The 23,698-nt window shown below is 29.1% G+C and overlaps 1 pseudogene; it reads right to left on the bottom strand.

Moving 5' to 3' along the window:
- The window catches only part of LOC113372974, a 61,749-nt pseudogene that overhangs the window by 20,661 nt on the left and 17,390 nt on the right, over positions 1–23,698 (bottom strand).

Below are 23,698 nucleotides of genomic sequence, written 5' to 3'. Positions count from 1 at the left end.
TTTTAAAATGAAACTACTTGTCGTAAGGCCGTAATATTACAGTAAGTTCTATAAGACCATGATATATATCGCTAAAAAATATCTATAAAAATCGGCTTAAATTTTGTTTTCAACAGTTAATTACAAGAAAACGGCTCGGTAGATTTTCACCTAAAACTAATCAGTATCATTCCCAACGAATATCTTTTGAACAGTTTTTGATTTTTTAAAATCGATTCGGTAGTTTGAACTTAAATATGGACGAAAAGTTTAACACTTTTTTCAAATTACAAGGAAACGGTTTGGCAGATTGTCTCACAAAATTGACAAACAATAGTCCTCATTGAGATACATCAAATGGCTTTTAAATTTCTGAAATCGGTTCAGGCGTTTTTAAGAAAACGTCGATCAAAGGTCTAATTTTGACAAATGCCAAAAAAACTATACTACTTTTTGCAAACTTTGAAGAATTATTAAAATTAAACGACTTGTCCTAGGGCCGTAATATTTTATTTTTTCCAACCAATATCTATCGAACAGTTTTTGAATTTTCAAAATCAATTCAGAATTGCGGGCTAAAACGTGGACGAAAAAATTTTCACTTTTCTGCGATTTACAAAGAAACGGCCAGTCGTACAAAACTCAGAAACGCTAGTCCTCATCGAGATACATCGAATGGCTTTTAAATTTTTGAAATCGATCCAGCCGTTTTTGAGAAAACATCGATTTACGGCATATAATCTGTTCACACACACACACACTTTTCCCTTAAATTTGGTCTCATTCGATTCAGAATGGCTTGAAACGTCGAGAAAACAAAATTAGCGAGTCGGATTTTTTGATGAAAACATAAACTTCTCCTTCGGGAAGTTAAAAAATGAGTACTAACCTTTAGGAATGACATTCGGCGTAAGAAGTTCATAACGTTGTCTGAATTCTTGGAATGGTATCCTATTTGGAAAACCTTGACGACAGATTCTAATTCCTTCAAGTACACCATTGCACCTCAATTGATCAAGAACCTAAAAAATTAAAAGTACACAAGCTGCTCGGCAATATAATTAAATAAATAATTCATTTACCAATGGTGCATCAATTTTTCCCGCACGTTTCTCATGATTTGGAATAATGCAACGAACAAAGTTCGGATTCGTGTTCCTCAAAGTGTCCATCAATTTAGACAGCTGCTCCTTGTACAAATGCGAAACAGTTCTAAACATTCCTGCACAACAATAACAAAAAAATGATGATTAATAATATACAAGTATAAAAATTAATTACCTGTTCTACCTTTTCTCGTTCTGGCACCAAATTGTGTGTCGCTCAAGGCTTGTTGGGCCATTCCTACAATTTCGGCGTCCTTCCATATGTGAACGACGAAAGGATCTTGTGAATTTTGCAACAAGGAGACAACATTTTCATTCAAAGGATCCATATTCTTCATCAACCACTTGCTGGCCGAATAATCGACCTTGCCAGCGTAATGCATCACCGCGAAATCGGACACACCTGGAGGAAAGGACACAGATTAACATATTTTCATCATACGCATTATATTGTTATTCTTACCCCTGAAATCAGATTTCATGAATTTGGGATGCAAATTGTGTGCTCCTGCTAATTTTTCTACAAAAGTTTTATCGGTAGCTTTCGGGAACCAGCACTCCTCGTCCAATAAAGCCATGATACCACCAGGTTTATCAATCAAATCAATAGTCGGTTGCAAATCTAAACCAAAATCAATAAACTTCCACTCAATCCCTTCCCTCTGATATTCTTCCTGTTCCAATATGAACATAGTATGATTGAACAACTGTTGCAGTTTTTCATTTGTATAATTGATGCAGAGTTGTTCGAAGGAGTTGAGTTCGAAGATTTCAAAACCAGCCATATCCAGGATACCGATGAAGGATGCTCCTTGTCGCTTGGTGCGATCTAAGGATCTGTTGATACGATTTACAAGCCATCTGAACATTCTTTCATAGCAAGCTTTGGAAATCGCTTCTACTGCAAATTCTACTTGCTCCTTGGTCTGAGCTTTTGTTACGAAGTCACGACCAACTTTTATCCTGGGCGTCAGGAAAGCCTTCGTCATCTCGGTTACAGAAAGCCCTGGGGTAAAGGATACATGATTAGAATATAATATATATATATATATATATATATATATATATATATTACAACACCAAGTATTTTTTTTCTACTTACCAAGTAAGTGTGCAACCTTCTGTGCGACTGTGTTATCAGGCAAAGTAGCCTGGTCTGAATTTCTTTCTTGTCTGAATGTCATCGAACCAAAGAGCATAACAGCGCTTACGATTCTAAAAATGGCATTGAAATCATCTGGTGTCATACACATCACATTCATCGACTTTACTGTCTGGTGAAACTCTGCAGCATCATCGACACCAGGAACTGGTAAGGCACCATTGGATAAGAATGGATAGGATTTTGGATCTTCTAGGATGAATTTTTCTAAAAAAAAAAAAAAAAACAATATTAGCAAATTGGATTTGGACTAACCTAAACATTGTTTTTTAAATTTTACCTCTATGTTCAGGAGAGGCACCAGCCAACAATTGGTAAAAAATGTGGAAAGTCCTTTCATCTTTCGCTTGTCTGATAGCACGCGATTTTTCCAAAAGATATGTTTCGATATTGGCACCAGAGATGTAACCACTGGCATCAAAATTAATCCTGATGAATTTACCCTAAAAATGATCAGTAAAATTATAGTAAAACTGCTGGATTTGGTAGATGGTGATAGAAGTTAATACTTACAAATCTGGAAGAATTGTCGTTCTTTACAGTCTTGGCGTTACCAAAAGCTTCTAAAATTGGATTGGCTTGCAATAACTGTTGCTCAAGTTCACCCTGATAAAAAAAAATGTATGAAATGGTGCACAACAAATCCACAACAACTGATTGACAAAGTTTCAAACTACAATATCCAAAATCTACTCAAACAAAACACAAAATTAATGTGTTAGTAATATCAATAACAATAAATCTAGTCTAATTTCTTGTTAGTTTGCTCTAAAATATAAATTCTCGATCTACTTACAATTATAAGGGCCGGACTCGGTGACTATAATATATAACACAAGTGCAGAAGTGTTGTTTTTTGGCGGCGGTGGTGCCATGGTGCCATGCACAGGCAAATTAAGCGTGCGCCAGGTTTTATTTTTTTAATTTTGGAAAAATGGTGCAAAATTTTGAGAGCAGCATTCCAAAACCAATCGGTAGTCGACGGGGTCAATTTTGGTTTGCGGTTGCCAAAATATATGTTGTAGTTGTTGTACCAGTTATTATGGTTATATGTGTATTTTTAGTTTTGGTCGACGTTCGGTGGTGTTAATATGGAAAAAACAGACAAAACACACACAATATGAAAACAATGTGGATGTGCAAGTTAAACAATCCATGGATTTTGGTTGATATATATATTTTTGAAAAGTACGGTTTGATATATATTATATCACTGATTCTTGTTTCAAGTTCTACAGTACGTGCAATAATACAGTTTTTGTGCAGAACAAATGAGATACCTTCTAAACTATATTCTATCTAATATAGCAGGCACACAAACAAACTAAGACATATATATACAAAAACTATAAATACGAAAACACGAACTAGGATCAAACACGACCAGGATCTAGATAATTAAAATTAAATAAATGGAAAAGCACTATGTTTTAAGTCAACAACCACAATAATATATATCTAACCGTTACCTTTTTAACTATTTATATATTTACAAACAAAATAAGACATCACATTATAGAAATATATTTATATTAGGTTTAATTTATTAATATTTAATAAATCAGCATTAGACATTGTGGCCTGTGTAACCTACGGGAATTATTTACTAAATTTTACCAAATTGAAAATCTACCAATGGGTAGTATTTTAAATTTTTTCTAAAATTTTATTTATTATTTTAGTCACAATAATTACTGAAACCCTTTTATTCACTTGTAGTTTCATGTAAATAAATAAAAAAAAACTAAATCTTATTGAATGATCTCTGAAATGTAAATTGTCTCAAAACGTTGCAATGCCAAAAAATGTTAAAAATGTTCTGTATATATAAACTGTATATTTCCAAATATGCTTGTAAATAATCTAAAAACATTGTAAGTTGTATGAAAATGTTGTAAAGTACCTGAAATTGTAGTAAATTATAAGAAATATTGAAAATTTTATGATAACGTCGGAAATAATATCAAAATCTTGCAATTTGTCTATATAGTGTTGTTTGTCAGAAAATGTTATAAATTATATAAAAAAGTCTAAATGTTTTTTCAAAATGTTGCAATTTCCTTATAAATGCTGTAAATTGTATAAATTGTCTGGAAATGTACTGTAATAATTTACAAGATTTTTTAAGGCTGAATTATATGCTGCTTTTTTGACCAAATATACTATTTAAATAAAAACAATTTTATTTTATTGTCTCAAAATGTTGCAATGCCAAAAGACCTTAAAACTGCATATTTCCAAAAATGCTTGTAAATCATTTTGCAATCAGTTGCAAATTAACTGAAAATATAGTAAATTATATAAAAATATTGAAAATCATATATGTCGGAAATAATCTCAAAATGTTGCAGTTTGTCTGAAAATGTTATAAATTATATGAAAAAGACATACAAGTTTTTAAATTGTTGCAATTCGTCTATAAATGCCGTAAATTATATATTTTTTGCAAATTGTCTGAAAATGTAGTAAACTGTTAATTTACAAGATTTTGGTAAATTATTAAAATCACATATAAAAAACTTTAACGATCAGTAATTTATATAACAGAAGCTTTTTCAATATTTAAGCTTTTTTATAACTGAATTATATCCTGATTTTTGACCAAATTAAAAAAATGAGTATGTTTATATTTTATTTTATTTTTTTCGACCTGTGACATAATGATGTCAGTCAATCAGTCAGTCAGTCAGTTGTAAAAGTGTATCTCGTTTTGTCGTATGTTACCAAAAATGGCAAATGAATGATTAAATTAAAACGACCAGAGACGATATTTATACGATTATTAATATGATCGAGAGATAAAAATCTCATGAGCCATAATAAGAGAGAAGGCAAAGGCAATGATGCTGTATTTGGTACAAGACGATTATTGTTTTATTATATAGAGGACACATGGCTCGGTTGAGAATAGCATCAATATTATTTAAATTTGTTGAAATTTATCAAAAATTTCATTTACAACGAGAACCTTGGAAAATGAGTCTTTTATTAAATAAGTATAAATCGCTCAGCAACATCTGGTTTTCATACAATCGATAACGATATGCGTTAAGTCGTAAATGCTAATAAAAAAAATCAAGAGAACAGAACAGTGTTGATGCATTGCTTCTAAAAATAAGTGCCCGACCGGCTCTGTGATTGAAAACATAAACGGCCGAAACATAATATACACATTATATTATATATACACTCATTCATACATCTGTATATACATGGAAAAATCTTATTTTATACTTGATCTTAAATTTTTTTTTTGCCTAATGTCTAATGCCGACTTTATCATTTTCCCTTTGCATAAGGTTATCCAAACGCATTTCTATTTTTTTTATCAATTTTTATATTTTTGGCAAAAAAAACTTACCGCTCCTGATCCTTTGGGTTTGGATGCCGCCACATAGGCCAAATATTGGATAACTTTTTTCGTATTTTCAGTTTTACCAGCTCCAGATTCTCCTGTACACAAAATCGACTGGTCTTCTCGATCTAAAAAAAGAAAAAAAGTATAAATTCAAATTTCATTTAGCCCACTGTACTATTTACAGTGGGCAGCAAAATCCCAAACTGACTCGACGGTTGGACATTTATTTATATTTGTGCATGTATTTATTATAACTCTTGTAACTTTTGAACAGTTTGCCTAAAGTAAATAAAATATTTGGCAAATTTGTACAAAATTAAATACTGTATAATATTTTCTAACATTATAAGAACCTACAGCAAACCGGTGTACTTTAAAATTGCTTTTAAAAGTAGAGAACTAATATAAGAGTACTAAAAGTACATTTACGTTTTACGTGCTGCTGGTCATTTGTGCATTTATTTATTATATCTCTTGTAACTTTTAAACAGATTTTCTGAAGTGAATAAAATATTTGGCAAATTTGTACAAAATTAAATACTCTATATTGTCTTTCAACATTATATGACCCTACAGCAAGTCAGTATACTTTAAAATCGTAATCGAAAATGAAAAATACTTTCAGTACACAATCATAAAAGTGCATCGATTTTTATTGCGCCCAAAGCCATTTGATTAATATAAATTAGGTTTATATATAATCTAAAGCTATTTGATTAATAAAAGTAAGACCAATATATTACTTATTAACGTAATTAATTATAAATTTCTAATTAGTACCTCCATGTCCACAAATATCACCATAAATTTTGTCTATGCATTTATAAAACAGTTTAGAATCGTGTACGGGAATTACATTCCTGAACATCTCTTGCGGAATTTTTAAAAATAATATTTAAAAGAAAATACATTGAAAAAAATTACAACAAATAGATATATTAATAAAAAACTTAATACTATTAATTTTTAAAAATTTTGCAGAATTCTCCCCAGCGAAGAACATCACACATCATATTTTATCATAAATTAATTTTATCTAAACAAATTAAAAAAAATTATAACAAATGTATTTTTTTTTAAATAAAATTTTAATACATTTTGCAATTTTTTTTTGATTTGTATGAACTTTTTTGACGTTTAAATGACAATTGACAGAAAATTAAAATCAGCCCAAGTTTTTTAACTAAAAAATAATTATATAGTTTAATAATTTAAAAACCACGTTCGATTCGTATTGGCAGTATATATAATTCTGTTTGAAGATAGGTCCAAATGTTTTCGAAAAAGTTCCAAAAATTATTATGAAGAAGAACAAAGTACTTAAAATTACCATTTTGGATTGAAAATAATTGGTAAGTGCAGGTTTAAAATATGAGATTTTTCCTTGAATATATTTTTTACCAAATACCACTACAGTCTTATAAAATTACAAGCAAATTTGGAAGAAAAAAAAAAAATTTTTAAAAGTCTACATTGGCTTCTTTCAAGAAATCTGGCTTCTTTAAAAAAAAACTTGGAAAACTTGTCATCTGGAACTTTTGATGAAAGCCCATAACTCAAACCACTTATCCACGGAGGATTAGTGGTTTGAGTAATAATTAAATAAAATTTGCTTTATCTAGTATAAACTGTTATATATACTTGAATATTAAAAATTTTCACAAAAATTAGTATATTAGCTAGTTAGTAATATATGGATTTGGGACATCTTTTTACAATTCATCATTTAACTTAAAAAAAATATTTTAGAGAGCTCGCTTTAGTTATACCAGTACAAAGTAGATAAAATTTATTATGATGTGGTATAAATTACTATATATACTTTCATATTAACATTTTGCACATATAGCACAATTTTGCAAAATATAGTTGGTTACATTACATATGGTTTCAGGACATTTAATTACTTTTTTAACTTTCCATAGGGCAAGTTACAGTAATTACGTTTTAAAACCTTCTGAACATTTTGGCATACCTTAGAAAAAATGGATGTATGTGTGTGTGTGTGTGCGTGGGTGTGTGCGAATACAAATTTGCGTCGACGATTTCGGGATCACCGATCAACCGATTTGAATAATTCTAAAAAACGTTCGATTCGTATTGATAAGGAGACGTGCTGATTAGTTTTTGGCGAAGGCAGGTTTAGCCGTTCCGAAGATACGGGACAAAAAGTGCCAAAAACGGTAACACAGTTTTTAAGAGAACGGAGCGTCCGATTTGAATAATTCAAAATAATTTACTTGTATAACAAGATGAAGAACTGATCAAATTTTCATGAATGCAGGTCTAGTGGTTTCGGAGATCTAGTAAAAAAGAGTTAAACAAATGCCATTTGACGGTCAAAAATAATCATTAGACATATGCACATCAAATTATCAGATATTTTATAAAGATTTTAACAATAAGTATAAATTTTGTTTACATTCCTATGGGTTCCGTACCAATGTTTATCCGTTAGACGGCGACGCGGCGCTTACGCGCTTCTATATTTCGTCTCTATGCGGTAAGAACAGTACGATTGCTTTGAAAAAAAGTTTAGAACTTCCAAAATATTTCAAAATAAATTTTTCTTCAAATTTTTGTCGAAAATTTATTGTTTCTTGAAAATGTTAATCTTTTAAAAAAAATAATAATTTCTGGTACGGGAAGTTCCAGCAATTTGCCTTAAGGCACGATGCCGTGCGCTCCACTAGTTTTTCATATAACTTGAATTGAGGAGTCGCAATAATGTAGGTTAAATTAGTATGTAACAATGTTACTAATAATATTATTGTATATGAGTTTTTTCTTGGTAAGTTTGTGTGTTCGTGGTTCCACGTCCGTTTCCCGTTCCGTTTTCCGTCGTTCTCGTTAATTTGCTAAAATATTCGCAGAATTTGGTTAAATTCGGCATGACATCATCGGCTGACTTTTCGGAATTGAAAAGACAGTCATCGTCATCGTCCATACGGCATTCGGCATTCCTGACGCACGCATGAGACGCTTTCTCACAATCTGTTGTGTTGTGTTGTGTTTATATGAATTACCGGTTTTTTGTTCGGGATTCACCAGAAAAACCACAACCGACGAATGAGTAAAAGAATCAAAAATACAAAGGTAAAATTGGGGAAAAGCTTACTATTGACTTGTTTTAATAAAAGAAGTCGGTGGATGCCTGTCATTGAAGACATCATTTTTTAGGGAGCGTCTATTGATCACTGGATCGATTGGACAGAAAAATTTTGGACTCCTCCCTCCCTATTGGTGATATTTAATATATGATAATAAGTTGGAATAAAAATTAAAATATTTTAAATCTTCCGTATATTATAGTAAAAGCATGCACTGCTATTAGACTATTTGCTTATAGTAAGACTTTTTAGGGAGTCAAGTCACGTGACCGATTTTTTTTTTAAAGATTTTTGAACCCTCCTCGCCCTTGGTGATACGTGGTGATATTCAAAATTACCCTCCCCTTCCCCAGGAAACATCACGTGTATTTCGATTTTTTTAAAAAATTTAGGTAAAAAATAAATACACGTGATATCTTACTATACCCCTCACCTTATGTCCTTTATTTAATGTGTGTGTGCTGCTAGATTTTTTATTATTTAATAGCTAAAATTCCGTTTTCTTTATTTACCTATTTGTAAGTTGCTTAAACCAATAAAAAAAATCGTATATAAAGACTAAAAAATAAATTTTAAGTTTCGTAATGCTATTTAAAACTAATAAAAAATACATATTATATATGTATCATAATCCCCAAAAAAATGTTAAGAGTTAGATTTAAGAAATAAATTTATCTATTAAGGGGGTTGTTCTTTTTTTATTTTTCTTTGTTTCGGTTTTGAGATTTTTTGATATTATAAAAGCTAAAAACCCTAGAATTATTTAAAAAAAAAAATCATCTCAATATCTATATTTTTGACGAAGTTATAGATATATATATCTCTATACGTATGATCCTCTGAAAGCGTTTTTTTATCGTTCCGCGAGCTATTGTATGCCAGCTGCCTCTTTTTCATTATAATATCTCATGCACATGACCTTTTTAATGTGTCAGCATCTTTGAACACCATGGTGTATTTCGTACATTAAATTAAATGGTGTATTTAGTACATTATATTAAGAACTTTAAATACGTTTTTCTCAAATTGACTTTTTTCAATGCGGTGCCACAAATTAAAAAAAAACTACAAGTCGGATCGACTTGCATTTTTTTTTTATTTGTTCACCACTGCAATACCTAGTCCCCCTACCTCAAACAACTTGATAACATTACGCAAACAAATTTTACGAAGCTTCTCGTCCCAAAAAAGGCCCTTTTTAACACTTTTTTTAAAAAATAGCTGCCATTTTTTTCCTTCTTGCTTTTTTTCTTTCATTTTGGTAGGGGGACCGGATTCAAACTTCTTCTTCAACGTAGTTTCGTTTTTTTTTGTTTCAGGCGATGCGCAACGGATTTATCTGTGGCACCGCAAACGAGATCGATTTTGCAATGCCCACTTTGGCGCCCCCTGGTTAAAAAATTACGGCGAAACAAAAAAAAAATAAAAAATTTCTTAACATTCTATGATTCTGTAATTTATGTTTAAAAAAAACCGCATGTCTTTATGATAAATACATTTGGAGAAAAACAAAATCAAATACCTTGCATGTTTTGTAACAAAAAAAGAACAACCCCCTTAATTAAGTATATACTTATTTTTTTACCTTGTAACATGGATCTGTAGGCTGTATCAGTGATGGCAAAGACGTGCGGCGGAACCTCATGCCTTTTTATGCCTTTGAACCTCTCCATGATGTTCTCTGTATATATTGGTAATTTTTTGTAAGGATTTACAACCACACAGAAAAGGCCTGAATACGTCTGAAATAAAAAGAAAATCATTAGTGAGGTAATAAGGGATAAGTGAAATCATTTGGAAGTATAATATGATAAATTTATTACATTAAGTAAATTTTTTATACGTGATCCCAACTAGGTCGTAGCTGGTCTCGCAAAATATATTTTAATTAAAAAATTATATACCATTTTGCATATATTATACTAATTTTTAACCACTTTCCAAATTTTCATTGATATTATCATCATCGATTCTTTTTTATTTTTCTTTTAATTTTGATTGGTTTGATCATTGTCACCTCTCAGATGACTTACGACCGATAAGAGCTAATTATTGTTGCTATAGTTAATTAGATGAATAATTAGTATAATTTTAGATCTTTGTTTAGAGTTGCATTGTAATATATTCAACCCAAACAATTTGTTTTATTAGCCCGTAGAAAATATGGTAAGTCCATTAGTAAATTAGCTGCTTTATAATATATTTATTTATTAAGTTGAGAACTAAGTACTACCAGGACGACTCCAATATCTTCATAAATAGCAAAAGAAATCAGAAGACATGCATCTAAGTACAAAACGAAACTAGAAGATCATCCAAACTAACTCACCAAAGATTTGCTCTCATCAAATATACCCAGAAGACTCAAAAAAACTAACCTTTTAAAACCGTAATTCCCAAAGTGGTCAATATGGACCCCCGAGGGCAATATGGCAATTTTAAAGAGGTCCACGGTAGGGAAAACAAAATTTGGGAGTCCATGAAATAAAAATGGGGGTCCACGGCATATTTAGAAAAGAACCAAAAAGTAAAGAAAAACATTACATATGAATAGTAAAGTATAGTAACAATGTGTGTCAAGTTTCATCAAAATCGCCAAAAGCATTTTTGAGAACATACCATCTGTTTAAATGTTAGTATTGAGCTAGTAGTCCAGTCATTTGGTCGTTTTGCCGGTACAGTACTCCGAGAATTCTGAAAATTGGTAATTTTATAGATTTCGAGGTGCTCTTTGCGAAAATCAACTTTGCCACCTCAAATTTGAACGGCAAGTTGCCGCCATATGGAAAAAATGGCGCCAAAAAACAGATTTTTTAAAATATCTCCTTTCTGGCTTATTCTACGATAAAAGTATCTATGTACGAATGAAACTAGATAAAATTTCCTACAATTCTTTAGAAAACCGTTTCTTTGTAAAATTGATAGTTTGAGAGTACGGCCGCCTCAAAGTCTTTGCTGCTCTCGCCGTAGTATCAAATCTCTCCATATATGACAGCACTTTGAACTTGACCATATTCTTTCTAATAAATGAATATTTTCCATGTTAAATTGAGCAAATAAGATCTAGCAATAAAATAATTCAAATATTTTTCTGTTTTTTTGCTGATTTTTTAACACTTCAAGCTACTTACTTATAGCTACTTTGCCATTGAAGTGTTAAAAAATCAGCAAAAAAACAGAAAAATATTTGAATTATTTTATTTCTAGATCTTATTCACTTAATTTAACATTGAAAATATTTATTTATTAGAAAGAATATGGCCAAGTTCAAAGTGCTGTCATATATGGAGAGATTTGATACTACGGCGAGAGCAGCAAAGACTTTGAGGGCGGCCGTATCTCAAACTATCAATTTTAAAAAAAAACGGTTTTTTAAAGAACTGTAGGAAATTTTATCTAGTTTAATTCGGACATTAATACTTTTATCGTAGAATCAGCCAGAAAGGAGATATTTAAAAAAATCAGTTGTTTGACGCCATTTTTCCAATATGGCGGCAACTTGCCGTTCAAATTTGAGGTGGCAAAGTTGATTTTCGCAAAGAGCACCTCGAAATCTATAAGATTACCAATTTTCAGAATTCCCGGAGTACTGTACCGGCAACAGCCTTTTTTTGCACCAAATGATTGGACTATAGGAGTCAACCACCCATCGACCTCGCATATCTCAGAAACTATTGAATGTACCAACTTTAAATTTTGGTCACATTTTTGGCAAAGTATAGTAACAATGTGTGTCAAGTTTTATCAAAATCGAATTATGCATTTTTAAAACGTACAATCTGTTTCTATATTAGTATTGAGAGCGGAGCGAACCACCCATCAACCCCGTATATCTCAGAAACTATTGAATGTACCAATTTTATATTTTGGTCACATTTTTAGTAAAGTATAGTAACAATGTATGTCAAGTTTTATCAAAATCGAATTATGCATTTTTAAAACGTACAATCTGTTTCAATGTTAGTATTGAGAGCGGAGCGAACCACCCATCAACCTCGCATATCTCAGAAACTATTGAATGTACCAACTTTATATTTTGGTCACATTTTGGTAAAAGTATAGTAACAATGTGCGTCAAGTTTCATCAAAATCGCAACATGCATTTTTGAGAACATACCATCTGTTTAAATGTTAGTATTGAGCGCTAAGGGAACCAATCACCCATCGACCTCGTATATCTCACAAACTATTGAATGTACCAACTTGAAATTTGGACACACTTTTTGATAAAGTATAGTAACAATGTGTGTCAAGTTTCATCAAAATCGCCAAATGCATTTTTGAGAACATACCATCTGTTTAAATGTTAGTATTGCGTGCAAAGGCAGCCAACCACCCATCGACCTCGCATATCTCAGAAACTATTGAATGTACCAACTTGAAATTTTGGCCACACTTTTGGTAAAGTATAGTAACAATGTGCGTCAAGTTTCATCAAAATCGAATTATGCATTTTTAATAACGTACTATCGGTTTCAATACCATGTTGTTTTAGACTGTGTAGTATTTGGTAGTATTGTTGTAGTCTATATTATTAAGGTCGTTTAGATATTTCGCAAGGGAATCGAACGTCTTTGGGAAACGTTGACCCATAATTCGAATTGAATAGATTCAGATCAATTGATCTGATCGGATGTGAACTGATCTGATCGGGACTGTGGGCGAGTACGGTACAGAAAATAATATTGAGGTCGTTTACTCTGGCGCCCGTCGAAACGTCTGATGCACGATATATATGGTATATGATACATAGTCAAATGCCATTCAATCACAAACTAGCAAAATATCGTAGGAATCATAATTATATGCATATTTTGTAATTGAGGCATATTATTTATAACTATTTCTTCAATTTTCTTATTCTTAAAACAGATAATATAGTGTTTGCTCTGAATTTTTTTTTTACATTTTCCAATGACCCGAACACAAAATTGAACTACTTAAGGAAGATTTTGCACCGAAATTGACCACAGAATATTAAGTGTTAATAAATTACATAAAGCTATCAAAATTTTTAATTTCAAATTTGTAACAGCCCAAAGATTCTACTATATTTCTAAGTGTGGTCCTAGAAATCTCATGTACGCTGACGGATCCAGAGTTTGAATGAACGAAATTAATATAAATTGAACACAATAGCCAAAAAATTGACAAATTTTTACCAAAGCTCTAGGAAGAAGCTTATTGGAAAATTATATCAAGTATTATAGATAGACAGCAAAATAATTTTTGATAATTATGTCATTTGATTTGGCAATTGTGTAATTATTTTTCATTGTGGTCAAATCTCATGTAAGATTACGATCCAAAGTTTAAATTAATAAAAATTAATCACAATAGCCGAAAAATTATCACATTTTTACCAAAGCTCTGGGAAGAAGCTTATAATTGCCAAAATGATGTTGAGCTCTGGGACACCCTGTGTATAATCTAAATGATGAGAAGAGTTATTGAAAAATTATATTAAGTATTATAGTCAGCAAGTGTAATATTAGATATCTAAAATTATTTTGCAGAATATAATATTTAATATAATTTTCCAACAACCCTTCTCATAATTTAGATTATACACAGGGTGTCCCAGAACTCAACAACGTCAGTTTAGGAATTACGAGCTTTTAAGTGTGTCCTAGAGCTTTTTTACATGAGACTTCTAGGACCACAATGAAAAATAATGACACAATGGCTCAAATCAAATGACACAATTATCAAAAATTATTTTGCTGTCTATCTATAATACTTGATATAATTTTCCAACAATCCTTCTCATCATTTAGATTATAACATAGGGTGTCCCAGAACTCAACGTCAGTTTGGGAGCTTTAAGTGCATCCTAGAGCTTTGGTAAAAATGCGTCCATTTCATAATTTCTATAAATTTCGTTCATTTTAACTTTGGATTTCAAACATGAAATTTCTAGAACCTTTTTCCAATAATCCTTCTCATCATTTAGATTATACACAGGGTGTCCCAGAACTCAACGTGAGTTTGGGAGCTTTAAGTGCATCCTGGAGCTTTGGTCCTGGTAAAAATGTGATCATTTCTTAATTTTTATAAATTTTGTTTATTTTAAATTTGTATCCGTAATCGTACATGAGATTTCTAGGACCACAAGAATTAAGACTTTTTGTTGAACTATGAATTTAAAAGTTTTAATCTGTAGACACTGAGAGGCCCTCCTTTAACAAAAATGTGTTAAAAAAGTTGGCGAGTTTGATCAAAAATTGGGCGTATGTAAAATGGCACTATACTTGATAAAAAAAAACTAAAAATAAGACGATTTTTGTGAGTGCTTGTTAAAATTAATGAAAAAATGGCCATAGTTTAACTAGCTGCATTTAGAAGCTCAAAATTTTTCACACTACGCTGAGACATTTTTTTTCTAATTTTATTCATGATAGTTACGATAAATACTATCACCCCGTTTTGGCTTGACGTTGAGTTATGGGATACCGACAATGGGTCAAAACGGATTTTGTTTTAATTTAACCCTTAGGTTCAATGCACGGGGCATCATAATTAATTTTAAAGGTATGGTTTCTTCAGCAAAATATCTTATTTTGATCCCTAATATACGAGATTCATATGTGCCCTAAGCGACATTTTTTAATCCATGCAAATCGACCCGCCCTAATATGTAACAAATAAATAAATAAATATATAGAATAAAAAGTTCTTACAGCAAACGGATTTAAATTTAGATTCTTTTTCAACATCTTTCAACCTTAAAATACCATTCTCTAAATTACTGAGAATTTTTATAAAATTAAAATTTGATTTAGATGGAGGAAGAGAAAATTTGGGGCCTAAAGCAAAAATATATTTCAAGTTGGAAGAAATAGGTGTATTTGAAAATTTTTTTAACCACTTATCAATTAATTTATCTTTTACCAGTGGAACGGAAAATTTGTTGTTTTTCTAATAATTTATCAAATCAAGAAAATTCTGTCATACTTGATTTTTTCTAACTCAAAAAAATTATACAAAATAAAGGGTTCAACTATATAATTTAAACTTTTATTCAAATCCTCGATTTTGGAATTAAGAAAAGAAATGTTGGAAAAACAATTTTTAAATTCCAAAGACATAGCTTCAAAATTTGCACTACATAGTTTTTTGTCAAGAGACAAAGATAAAAAAAATAATATTTGCATAAAAAAATTAAGGAATTAATTTGAATTATATATATATTATATATATATATATATATATATATATAATCATTGTTTATTGCTGAAATAATTGAATAAAACTTTAGAAAATATAATATCAAGTAAAACAAAAAAATTAGAGAATCTTTATTTTTCCATACTATTCAGACAGTTGTAAGAAGATAAATGATTAAATTTTCATAAAATAATATTTGCATAAAAAAATTAAGGAATTAATTTGAATTATTATATATATATATATATATATATATATAATAATTGTTTATTGCTGAAATAATTGAATAAAACTTTAGAAAATATAATATCAAGTAAATCAAAAAATTAGAGAATCCTCATTTTTCCATACAATTCAGACTGTTGTACAGCCAGCATACACAAAAAATAATTTAATAATGGGATCTTAAAAGCCCTAAGAAGTAGAACCCTTCATCTGCCTCTCTATCCTCCCCCTTCGTGAAATATTAGAGGCCTATGGTAAAAGCTTTAATAAGCATCAGTGCTCGTATTTTTTTATCCAAGTTGATAAAACCGACTTTTTTCCTGGTCGCTCTCTATTATCGACATCGAGAGCCTTTATCTTTCATTGTTTGTTGTGCGGCCACGAATTATCTTTGTTTCTCACATAAGAGCGATGAACTCTCTCTTACTCTTTGTCGACTCAAATACGAATTATAAATACATACTCACATAAACAAATTGTATCGTGAATCATTTCACTCTACTCGAAAAAACAAATCTCATCTCGACGAAGGAACGGTCAAGAAAGTTTTCCTGGACAAAGTACTAAAATTTCCTAAATTATGATGTGGTAGATTTACTGTATCTATCCCGAAATATCCAAAATACAAATTTCCATCCCTTATTGAATTCTCAAATATTTCCCTATTACCAAAGTTGATTTTCTTTTTTCAATATCTTCTATTGTTGAGACCTTAAGACTATGTATATATTGAAACATGTTACTATCCAAATACCAAATTACCATTTAATTATTACCAAATTAGGTATTCATCTATCGTATCGTCTAAAAATTCGTCCCATTGAATTTTATGTGCGACGAGGCAAATATTTGCACAAAGCCGCTCCCAAACGACGATTTTACGTAAGCTCGATTGTTAAAATGTATTTTTCATTTAAATTTGTAAAGAATTATTAGTAGGTGTAAGCAAAATAAATATTTGTAAATGTATAAAATTAAGAATAAGCACGTTTGTAGCGAAGAATTTTGCATTGGAAAGAGGACGTTGATGGCCTAGTTACGAAATGCAAAAATTTGATGACGGAGGCAAAATATTAACTATAAATATTAATAAAATAGTTTTTACACAAATATACAATTCTACTACTATATATATGTGTGTGTGTCATAGTTCAGCATATTTAACAAGTTCAAACAAATTTTTTTACAAGATTAATAAAAGATATAACAAGTAAAAATACAACACATAATTTTTGAAGAACATTGTTTCTTTTTGGAATAAAACGACTTTGAATTCGATATTTCATTTTCTGAGAAAATTGTGTTTCCCTGGTATATTTTGTGGTACTGTATAAATTTTTATAAATATGTATTTGTTATATCTTCAATTATTTTTGTAAAAAATATTAATTATTAATTAAATATCAATTATTTTTATACGTTGTAAACCGTACGGAATAAATAGTTGAATAAAATATATTTGTATGAATAAAATATATTTTTCTTCATAATTTTAATCATTTATTATGTTTAATATTTTACATATTAATTTACTGAATAATTTAATTTACACACTAAATATTATAAATTCATGTTCATACTTAGTAAATATTTTATATTTTAGTTCATAATTTAAGTAATTTATTAAAAATTATATTATTTATAGTTTTTATTTTATATTTTAAAATTTTTATATCTTACTAAAAATTAAATTATTAAAATAATTTACTAAATTGTTTATATATTTTTATTAAATCAAGTCATTATACAGTTTGTAATATATTTAGTAATATATTAAAAATATGATCCACACATAAAAATATAGAGACTCCTTTATGAAAAAAATTATATTTTTTAAATTTTTAAATATTTTAAAGTTTTTAGATATAACTTAGATATTATTATTAAATGCTATAGATAAAGACAAAAAATCACACAAAAACTACATATTTATATTACAAATATTTAAGTAATTTCAAAAGTGTTTAATATTCTTCTTGATAATTAAAACAGTTTATAAGGTTTAGTTTAGATATTGTATTATAACTAAATTGGTATTATTTTATATACCTGAACTGAAATAAATATTCAAGAATTTTCATTTATATGTGAATAAAAAAATATTATATGAATAAAAAATACTTTCGTTAATCACAAAATTTTTAACAAAATCAATGTATTACACAATTCATTAATTAATTTATATAAATGCAACTTTAAATTTTAGTTAAACATTTTCATTATTTATATATTTATTCTTTTAAATACATAATTATTTCACATGCTAGTACTTTTATATACATAAATGCATTTATATATATTTTTTAAATCTGTTTCATTAAAAACCGACTAATTGTTATAACTTCAAAAGTGTTAAATATTTTTCATGAATCACTTTAAATATAAATAATACATTATAAACATCTGAAGATGTTTTTTTAGGTATTGTATAATGATTAATTTTAATTGATTTTAATTGATTTAATACTTATCTGAAATAATTTAGTAAAATGCTTTAATAAAATTTAATAAAATCTAATTTCCAATGAAAAATTAAATCCTCTTCTGTGGGTACTATCACAAACTCCACAAAGCGACTTTAAAAATGTTTAATTAAAATGTATACTTTTTTAAATAATTATATATATATATATATATATATATTTATATTATTATTTCTAGACACAACCTCTAGAAAAATTCTCGTTAATAATTTATTCTATGAAATGGAAAGTGCTGATATTTGCAGAAAAATTATCTTGGAGGCGATAAGAGGCGATAAAACGCGTGCCATTCATTATTTTCATTCATAGAATAATAGAAGAATTCTTGAATAGAATATCATTGAAGTCAAAAAAAAATTTACTCATTTTTTGCCAAATAATATATTATAACAGATATATAAGTAATATATTGCTTAAAGGTTTCAAATATTCAACTTTTGGAAGAAAATATTACATACATATATATTAGGGTGGTCCTTATTATGGGTGTTTTCGAATTCCTTTGCTCCCAGGGGCTCAAATGCTTCCTAAATATTAAAAAAAAATCTATGAAAGTTTTAGATCTTAATATTAACTTTAAGGTAGTCCGCACACCAACCAAGATTTCTAGATTGTTCTTTCTAAGTAAATACTTAATTTTTAAAATATATCAAACTTTTGTTGCAATTTTTTTTATTTATGCCAAAATAAGCAAATACAATGTTATTCTCAAAATTTTTATTAACTTGTTGCTAAGATAAAAAAATTCTAAAAAACAAATGAAATTTTACCCATGTTATTTCTACAAAAAAAACTTGATTGGGGTTGATATTAAGAGCCAAAGCTTTCAGGGAATTTTTTTTATCAAATTGGAACCATTTGAGCCCTTGGGAGCAAGAAAATTTCGTAATGTTCATATTAATGACCACCCAAATATATATATATATACATATGTGTGTGCGTGTTTATAGGTCTATGTCTATTATATATACTAGATGCCTAAATGGTTAGTTGCGTAATAAAATGTGATTAAGTGATTAGTGAGTCGATTAGTGGTCATGTCCTAATAGGGAATGCGAACAAAAGTCGTCTTTGTAATTTCTCATAAATTTACTTATTAAAATGTCATTCGGTTTTACGAGACATAAATAACAAACTCTCAACGATATATAATATGTATCTACATTCAAAATAATATGCCATACTTGTAACAGAAGGACGATTTGTGGAATATTGAACTAGATTGTGATTGAGACCTAAATTTTCAAGTCTAAGTAATAATGTGAATTTTATATATTGTATTAGTACTCTACTATGACTAACAAATACCAAGAGTTCACCAATTTCGCTCTATAAAATCTAGTTGCGAAACAAATATATTTATTACTATATTTATTACTCTTGAACTTGTTTATATCATAATTTCTTATTCATTACAAATTTTATTTTCAAACAATAATTTATTCCATAACTGTAGTTGTTAACATTCAACTGTAACGCGTTGTTGAGTCATTCTGAGAACAATTCTAAGAAATTAATGTATAACTAAAATTACATACGTACATCTGATGATTTAATATAAAACAAATAATCTAGATCGGAAATATAGATGGTTCAAAGAAAATTCATCATCGGTTCTTGAAAAGTTCAAAAGAAATCGCGATTAGTTTGAAGTACTTGGGGAATAACTTTTCGAGATCTACTGTTGGAAATAAACCAATTAATGATATTTTCAAGTGTATATATGATTGTTTAAGTAGAAACCTATTTTTCACAAAGACTATATTTTGTAGCGCCATGTGCCCGGCTCGGTAATTCTAACCCGGAATGAGGGGTCGTTCCAGGTTGCGGAGCAAAACAAGAGAAATCTTGGGAAAATGTGATAAATAGAAAAAACCTAAGATTCATAATATATATATATATATATATATATATATATATATATATGTATATGTATATATAACAAATTTATTATGAATTTTAAATCAGATTATCTTAAAGTATTTGAATTGCTTGTTTATATTTGAAAAGTAAAATTTTTGAGACATATTATAGATTTAAACCTTATTCAATAAAAAATTAATAGTGATTTAGAATGAAATAATTCAATAGATATTTATTTATAGATATTTTGTTATAATAGATGTAGTAGAAACTATTTTTCACAAAGACTATAATATTTTGTAGCTCTAACCCGGAACGAAGGGTTGTTCCAGGTTGCAAAGCAAGATAAAAGAAATCTTGGGGAAATATTTTTTTATCAGATTACTCATAAATAGATCTAAAATTTTCTAGGATGAATGTATTTGTGTTAAGAAAGACTCATTTTTATTGACTTTTCCTTATAAAATAATTCTACAAATATATAAATACAATTTATATATAAAAATCAAACAAACTGACTTAAAGAAAATATATATAACCCATTTTGCACATATATATTTTTGTAACAACCATGTGTTTAGTGGCTCTAACCCGGAACAAGGGGTCGTTCCAGGTTGCGGAGTAAAATGAGGGAAATCTTGGGAAAATATGATACATTGAAAAAACCTAACATTCATAATATATATATATATATATATATGCATTGATTTCAGTTAGAACTGGAAATCAGATTACCTTGAAGTAAATGTATTACTTGTTCAATAAGTAGAGTTCTTGATAAATATTAGAGATTTGAAACTTATTCATTGAATATTAATAGAAATTGGGAATTAAATAATTCAATAGTTACTTTTATTTATATACGTTGTCATTTATACAATTTACTATTTTTCAATTATAAAAGAGACGTGACGACTTTTTAGAAAAATAAATAATTTACTAAAAACATTCTCAGCTGTATGGCCTTTTCTTATAAAATAAATGTATAAATATAATAGATATAAATATAATTATTATATAAAAAATTGAAACAAACCGATTGAATTTAAAAACAAATTTAAGATTCATAGATAATGACTAGAGAAATAGATATTATAGAAATATATTTCTGATAAATTTGGAACTAGCCCATTTATTTTTATAAATTTTTTTTTTTTTAAATTAGTGTTTAAAACTAGTATTTTTTTGTATTTATAAATAAATATTTTTAAATATTTTAAAATACATATATTATTAAAATATTTATATACTATTTGAATAAAGTAAGATTCCTAATTTACAAAAGTTCTACATAAGGATTATAATTGAATCTATAAGTATATTTGAGATATTTTTAAATGTAAATCTATCTAAAAGGATATGTTTTATTTAAATTTAGATTATGGCAATGAATTAGGAGTGAGTTTTTCTACAATTGTTAGTAATAAAAATATTATTTAGTCGCATATTCGGTTTATTATATATAATAGCAATTTAAAAAATGTAATACGTAATAGACGATTTTCCGTAATATTTAGAAATTTGAATAGAAAAATAAATAAAATGAAAAATGGAAGGTCGATAAGATATTATAAACGACAAATTATAGTCGATAACTTAAATTTTTTTTTATTAATTAATAACCAGCAATCAAAATTGCATATGATTCTATAAGCTATTTTGCTATTGGATAACTTACATTAACAGTCTTTAATTTGACCAAAAAAATTATAATGTGACAGTAATAATATTAAGATATTTTTGTCGAGTTACAAAAGTAATCATTCCGACTTAGCGGCCGGAATGCTTTTAACCCTAAATGTAGCATCGTTCCAGGTTGCGAGACACCGTAGGGAAAGATTTCTGGGAAAAATGTAATCGATAGTAAAAAATAGTAAAAATACAAGATATGCATAGCTAAAACACAAACTTTGTAGAGTATGTAGAGTAATTTTCATTGATTTTTTTCCTGTGTATTTTATCCGACCGTATATATAAATGAATGGCCTGATGGCGCCACTCCGCGAATATTTCAAAGTCTACCTCTGTCCTCCGTCAAAAGAAAGTCCAGGAATAGAATCCTTAACGCTTTTGACTCGGACTAGAGACTCGGTCTCTAGGAAATGTAGAACTAACTCACAGTCAGTGCATTTCTTTTGTTACTCTACTCTTGACTCTTTTGCTTTTAGAATTCTGTGCAAAACGTCTTAATTACCGCAAACATGCATCGTCTGAGGATGATGATGACGAGGCGACGCCGCGGCCGCAAAAAGGAAAAAGACGGGGAAGGTAATTATTGAGGCGGAAAAGGATTTTGAGGCGGAAAAAGATCGAGTCGGAAAAGGATTGAGGTTAATATTTTGAGACGAATCGAGTAATTATAAGCCTAATTATGATGACGGACTTCACACAGAATAGAAATAATAATAAACAAGCTGTAAGTGGAATTCTGTCTTAAGGCAATTAAGGCATCGTGCCTTAAGGCAAATTGCTGGAACTTCCCGTACCAAAAATTATTTTTTTAAAAACGATTAACATTTTTGAAAAAATTTTACTTCGAAAAAATAAGATTTTTGAGAAACTATAAATTGGACAAAAAATTACTTTTTTTGAAAAAAAAAATTTTTTTTAATTTTTTTTTTTTTTGAAAAAAATGTTTTCTTTATTTTGACATATTTTGAAAATTTGAAACTTTTTTTTCAAAGCTATCGTACGGCTTTAACTGCATATGGAGACAAAATATCAAAGCGCGTAAGCGCCGCGTCGCCGTCTAACGCGTAAACATTGGTACGGAACCCATATGGGGATGAAAACAAAATTAGTACGGAACCCATATAGGAATGTAAACAAAATTTATACTTATTGTTAGAATCTCTATAAAATATCTGATAATTTGATGTGCATATGTCTAATGATCATTTTTGACCGCCAAATGGCATTGTTTTTAATTTTTTCGTTAGATCTCCAAAACCGCTAGACCTGCCCTCATGAAAATTTGATCAATTCTTCATCTTGTCAATACAAGTAAAATGTTTTTTGAATTATTAAATTCGGACGCTCCGTTCTCTTAAAAACTGAGTTACCGTTTTCGGCACTTTTTGCCCCGTATCTTCGGAACGGCTAGACCTGCCTTCGCCAAAAACTAATCAGCACGTCTCCTTATCAATACGAATCGAATGTTTTTTGAATTATATTTTAAATTATATATGTTATTCAAATCGGTTGATCCGTGTTCCCGAAATCGTCGACGAAAATTTGTACCCGCA

This window comes from Ctenocephalides felis, unplaced genomic scaffold (assembly GCF_003426905.1).
Source record: "Ctenocephalides felis isolate EL2017-DRISC unplaced genomic scaffold, ASM342690v1 CF-g0.4_SCAFFOLD_01604, whole genome shotgun sequence".
NCBI classification, from domain to species: domain Eukaryota; kingdom Metazoa; phylum Arthropoda; class Insecta; order Siphonaptera; family Pulicidae; genus Ctenocephalides; species Ctenocephalides felis.
The sequence above is the reverse complement of the archived record's forward strand: the minus strand, read 5'-3'. Positions and strand labels throughout refer to the sequence as shown.